Source organism: Meles meles, chromosome 1, assembly GCF_922984935.1.
Source record: "Meles meles chromosome 1, mMelMel3.1 paternal haplotype, whole genome shotgun sequence".
Classification (NCBI taxonomy): Eukaryota; Metazoa; Chordata; class Mammalia; order Carnivora; family Mustelidae; genus Meles; species Meles meles.
Window position 1 is genome coordinate 56,850,594 of NC_060066.1, and position 6,799 is coordinate 56,857,392.

Here is a 6,799-nt window from a genome sequence, read left to right on the forward strand (position 1 = left end):
CCATAACCAGAGTGTAATGAAATTGTCAACATTTTCTTCATTTCTTCTTTTCCTGACAAATGGTGTGAACATATCACCTTTTTCTCTTAATGGAAAACCTAACTGGAATACGTCAAAATGCTATTAGGTTTTTCATTTTCTTCTACAATGCAATGCTCAGGAATGCATGCAGCCTTCATCTGGGCACCACTGCGGAATATTTCTGGTCCCTGATAAAATGACTGCAAAGGAAAATCAAGCAGAATTGTTCTCTGGTTCGTATTGCTGCTGCTTTGTTACAGTCTTTCCCAGAAAGTGTGAAGGGGGATTATCTGTGCTGCAGAAATACACATGGGTTATGTTAACCAAAATGTGTTTAAAATTTTACCCAAGTAATTTTAATGTGCAAACATGTTTAATGAAAAAGTCTTCATGTCCAACACTACCTATGCATATGCTGTATTTGGGAATAAAAGAAAGAGCAGTAACATGGACTGCTTGCCATAAGTTTCAAAAGACACTTATTGCAATATTATGTAGGAAGAGGGGAAAATAAAATCAAGTGCCCTTACCCCATGGGAAATATCTGTAGTCTATTCATTGTTTAATTTATTTTGTCTTGAACTAAACCAATAATGGGATATAAAATAAATCCAAGTGAGCATACATGAGACATAGAAGTCAGTATAGAATATGGACATTCTTGCCACCTATAAAATTTTACCTATGGATTGCAATTATTAAAAAAGAAAGTAACATTTTGCTCCAATGACAATTTAATAAGGGAAAAAAAAAAACCCTTAGTAGTATTTTTGTTGACCTCGTAAGCAATTTGATTACCTGCAATAAAATAAAAGCAAGAATACTTAAAATGGAGAGAGAGAGAGAGAGAGAGAGAATGTGTGTGTGGGTGTGTGTGTTTGTGTGTATCTATACATGTATGCATAGATATTTCCTCTAGGACCTCGATTTCTGAAAAAGTACTTATATGGCAGAAACACGAAAACACAGATTTTTGAGTAATCAACACGAATCACAATGTCATTTTTGGAGAGGTGGTCCACTATGACCTAAGTAATTTGATTATTTAAGAAATCATGTAACTCAATAAAACAGTAATTTAAAACTATTTTGAACATCCCTAGAATTCAGCACAATAAAAATTACTTCGTGCGTCCTTATATCAGTCAGTTCTAAATACTTTAAATTGCTAATAAATTAAGAGACAATTGGATCTTTTCTTCAGGTCTGTTATTCTCAACAATGCTTTAGTGATTCTTCTAGCAATGTCTGAACAGCAGTATCTTTATTTGCTCTGAATGACAGGTCCAGAGCAAGCATTTCTCCTAATGCTTGGAAAGAGCAATAAATATTTTCTTGGAGCTCTTGTTATGATTTATTTTTAAAATCCTAACTAGAGTTATGGGAAGACTTCATAGTGAAACATTTTCATTTTATTTTCACCTCAACAAAAACGTACCAGCTGTACAGTGAAACTCATTTGCAGTACAGTAATGATGCCATAATATTCAATAACTGAACTTCCTAGAACAAATGGCTATTAAGGATACACAGTACAGTCCTTTCAATCCCCAAATAATTTACTACTAAATGCGGGATGGACATTCTGAGACCAGAACACGCATATTTATTCGTATACCCATTTCTCTTTTCTGTGCCTAAATAATTTCAAGGCCAAAACCAAATATTTGTGCCTCATATTTTCCTTAGGAGGACAATTTTATAAGGAAATTTATTTTCAAGTTGAAAATGAGGATTAATATCATACAAATTACATATATCCATGAGGGTGATTTGAGGGCTACTCAGCTACTGTCTTCAAATTCGGTTGATTTAAGGCACAATAGTCACTGTAGAGAAATTCGCACTCTTTATTCAGGCTCATCAGTGTGCTAAAGCTACTGTCTCGGACAGATATATTTTCAAATCAGGAAAAAATAAAATAAAATGCACCTAGAAATCAAATGTCGAGGTCATTAGCTACCACCATTTGGTCTGGCTGTAATGACATCCCAATTGCATGCATGGCAATTTACATACCATTACCCATTATGCTCTGTTCTGCAATTTGGCTTTTGGAGGTCACTGTACCTTGATTTACTTTGTTAAAAGAGAGCATTTTCTAAGCATCAAAGTCATGCTGTTTCAGGGCCCACTATATCTCTGCTGGCAGTTCCTGTGAAAACAAGGTGCAATGACAAATTGAACTGGAAATCCTGAAATTTTAACCATTAAAAAAAAAAATCTTTAGAAAAAACTCACACTATTCTATTTTAAGCAAATCAAAGGACAAGAAAGCTAAATCAGAAAGCGGTGTCCGTACGTTTCACCCTTTGGTGCATTTTGCAGCTCTGACATAGATTTCTCTGGCTTCCTTATTTGTGTGGCATTTATTTGTTTTGTTTTTAATTATAGGTGTGAAGTAGCTGCCTCACTGATTCATTTACTTCAGCATTAGCTGCTCATGGTAGATGCTCAATCCACTAGATATCTGTCACAATTTTGGATTGGATACCCATTATCGAGATTGATAGCAGTTATCAAACCTCAAAATACGTGTGTGTTCTCTTTTAAATATTAGCTGTCAGTGTGTGATAAGTTGTGTTGGGTTGTATGGAGCAGGGTTGCACATATGACACAGGGAGGCTTAGTTTTAAAGACGAACACACTTTATAGCTGAAAATCCATGACAAAAGAGAAAGGCAGGCAGAATGCCAACGTGGGTAGAAGACAAACACCAGGGTTCAGTAACCATTCCAGATAAAGGAAAACAATTTGACCTTCCTACTTTGGTCTTATAAAATGATTTGTTTTAACTTTTAGCTTTAAAAAGAATAAAGGAGAGAAAGAGCATGAAATGGCTCTTGTGCAGTGGGGATCGTGAGCTTTATTGTAAGGGCTCGGGGAGGTGGGTCTGCCAAAAAAGTATGAAATTCTTGAAATATGTATTCTGTGTAATGCCCGGTTTCATGAAAATATGAAAAATATTTCCATCTTCAAGACTTAATTGAAATTGGGATAGAGCACTTGGGGAATGCGTTTTTAAAAGGACCTTCGTTTTTGAGTAGTGTCTTCTCTGTCATGGACTCAACATGTTTATGTTGAGCACAGCCTATCAGCTTAGCAGAGGTCCACAGCGGTGTAGCAAAGCACCGGGTTATTTATTTTGTCTTAGCAACTTGATTTTGCCCACTCCTGAATGGTTTTAAGTATTTTGCTTACATATTTTTCTGCAGAAATTTGTGCATTAATTCTATCTAATTGGCTATTGTACAGACTTTATGGTATCCCGGCCGAAGAGACGTTTGTAATAAGGAATCCCGGGCACAGCGTTGCCTCTTTAATGGGTCATTTAAAAGTATATAATTGTCCCTTTGTCCATACAGTCGAACAAATATGCTCTTCTTCTGACAAAGGGTTACTGCTAATTTTATTACCATTGTGTTTTATCGCTCCAAAATAGCCTCATGAAGAGTTCACTCATAACAAAGTAAATGCAGTGTTTTAATTAAGCGGAAACTTGAAAAGGAAGGCTTCTGCGGAGAGGTTCAATTGCTTCCCACAACCTTTATGAAAAGGGCAGGGTGTTAAAACAAACCTCCCACTTTTATTTTCAAAGGAGAAAAAAAACAGAGCTAAAGATAATCTCTCCATTAGTATTATTAATAGTGTCCGGCTTTCCTGACATGCTTGAGAAGCAGACAGACTGGTCGTGAGCATCCCATTTGCAAGCACTGTCACAGCTCCTGAAGGCTCTGGTGAAAGCCGGGAAGTGTGTTAACAGTAACTGCGAACGGCCTTTGGGGAACAATAGGCTTACCTGAGACGGTGCCCGGCTTTTCAAAATACAAGTTGCTATATTATACTCCATACTCACGTTAGTAAGCATGCCGTACTTGACCCAGCATCATTCTGTGAAGGACCATTTCCAATTCTAAACTTGGCTCTCCTCCCCTTTGGATCGTCTGATTTGAGCATGATAGCATCTACCCAGAGAGCAGGGATTCCAGCATACGGGGTCAATGTTTCTTGCACCGGGACCTGGTTACTCAGACTCCTGGGTATCAGTTTTGCATTGTCTCCCCAATATTTGACTTTTTAGTTCTGTCCCATCTTCTAGCACTTAGGTGACAGAAGTAATTATCTAATAAAACTCACGGTATTAAGCTAATGGCTGTAGATGATCCTAAGATTTTCAGAACAATCATGTCATGAAACTCTTCAAGCATAGCAGAAGCGCTCAATGAGGACAATGCAAAATTCTTACAGAAAATGGCTGTAACTAGGATATAATTTCTGTTTCACTGTTCTGTTTTGTAATTAATCTGCTCTATGTTGCCGGTGTCATTGAATAAAATACCTTGTAATGGCAGTTTCTCTATGCAGGCTGGCCAAGGGAATGGGCTAAATTTACATGACTGTATTTTGTTTCAACAGAGCAGTGGCGGCAGCATAATCAGTTTGAATAAGTAATCAGCTCGGATATTGTTTAGAGATTTGCTTTTTCCTTAGGTCAAGTAAGTCCCTAACTGACATACTTTTATAGAATTAGGCAAGGACTAACTGAGTTTGGCATCTAATCTGTTTTAGTCAGTAGTTCATTTTATCTATTGTCTCCATCCATTGGGAGTCCACACTGCCCATCGTACAATGTGTGCTCTCTTTCTTTGTAGAAATGGTGTAAATTTTTGTTTCCAAGATAGACTATGAAACAAAATATCTCATAGAGCCACACAAAAAAATATACAACAGCAAAACTGCTAAGGAGAGGAGAGGTGTCCAGAAGCAAGACAGATTCATACATATATCCATACAAACACTAGATAGAGTGACACAAACACAAAAAAATCCGTTCTAATTTTAGAGGAGGTGGGCAGCACTCTTTGAAACCTCTCTTTGTTATTTGCAAAGAAACACTTAATGTACATTATGATGCTCATAAAGAACATGTTTTGCTCTGTAAGATTTTTAAATCCTTATGATAGAAAGTCACTTTATAATGGGATTTTTTACTGGATAGCTTTCTATTTAGGTAGCTTTCTGTTTAAAAACTCTCCCTACATAGTAATATCACAGCCCCATATACAAGCCTACTGACCTTTGGATTCTCATATTAAATATGGCATTGCCATCTTGAGACAGAAGATGCAAAAAAAAAATTAGGAATATTAATCCACTATTATAGCTGTTAACACGTGATACACATTTATGAAATAGAAGGTAACAGAGGAAAGGAGCATGAATTGTTTTTCTTGATAAATTGAAGAGGGTCAAGTAAAATTTCAAAATATTTTACAATTATTTTAATCCGGGAAGAAAATTTTCTCAAGTTATTAGAAACTAAATTGATAAAATCCCATCGGCACCGCTGCATCTGCTTACACAAATGTGCGTGTTTACATGTTTTGGGCGTGGGCACGTGTACATTGATGCACACACTCACATACGTATCACTGTATTGACTTTTCTTTGTTCATTAATTAAATTTGATACGTAAAATACAGTAAGAAATGATGATGGACTTGTCCCTACTTATGATAGAAAAGAATATAAAATAAACATAACGTTATCTTGGCATTAGAGTCTACTGTGGTTTCTTAGCCTAAAAGGAGTCCAGAGATATAATATGGTTTCATCTGTTGTTATTTCCCTCCCACCGAGCAGCTCCCTCCAACTCTCGGCTCTGAGGCTCAGGGAAACTAAAGCACAGCAGCTGAATTTCACCTCCTCGCCCTGTAACTGACTCATGGATAAAGATAACAGTTCTGGTCCCTGTTGCTTTCAGGTCTTTCCTTGAGATGACTTAATTCATCACAAACGGAGTCCGCAATAAAAAATAAGGTTGAAGCTTGTGCTTTAGCATGAACATAAACTGTGCCTTCTATAGATTCAAATTCCCGTCTAGTTGGAGGAAATATTCATGACTAATATTAAACTAAGCCCAGAATTAGGCAAAATGCAACCGACATATATTGAAGTGAGCATTTTATTATGTGCCATGTCAGTCAGATTAAAGAAAAGAGTGCATGACACCAACAGGATATTGCATGTATATCAAGCAATCGATTTATATGTGACAGCGAGGGTTTGATTTCTGGAAAGAGTGACAACCCAATGAAATAACAGCTTCCCTTCAAAATTACTGTAGTAGAGATGTACATCTTTTCAATTAGCAATAATCGCGCCTCGGATAAACCTCATTGGCTACGATACTGCCACTGCGCAAAGCTAGAGATGTACATCTTTTAAGATGGAATTTTAAATCACAATTAACAAAATGTAGATGAATACGCTTAGGAATGAATAGTGACATACAGAAGAAAAGGGGCTGCAGAAATCTATATAAATGCAAAGGCTTCTCAAGCCCTCTGCGCCAGTGTCCAGCACAGAATGCCAGAGGAAACGTCCCATATCCCTTAACAGTCTAAGAGCAGGACGTTTCAAACAAGTTAATATTATTCTGCAACCCAAACAGAGAAGGGTGCGGTTATAGGAGGTAGTCACCCACTGGGACAAACTGGGACATCAAGTATAAACACGACTCTGTTATTAGCAACAGATGATCAGGAAATGATTATATTCATAAAACTCAGGTCAGCTCTATTCTTTATATTGACACTTTTTCAAGCGAAATTTTAAATTTCGCTCTATAAATAGCCTGCTTCTGTTTCTTTAACGCGTTCCCTCATTTACTAAGGGATAAGGACAGAAAGAAGGCCGACTATTGGGCTAAAACAGCGTAATTACTCTTTGTCTTTCATGGAGGTGGCCTTTGGAAAGACAGAAAGAGAGAGACAGA

At 37.0% G+C, this 6,799-nt stretch overlaps 1 pseudogene; it reads right to left on the bottom strand.

The window, feature by feature from the left end:
- Window positions 1–6,116: 6,116 nt before the first annotated feature.
- Window positions 6,117–6,230, bottom strand: LOC123927803 (annotated as a pseudogene).
- Between the last annotated feature and the right edge of the window lie 569 nt (window positions 6,231–6,799).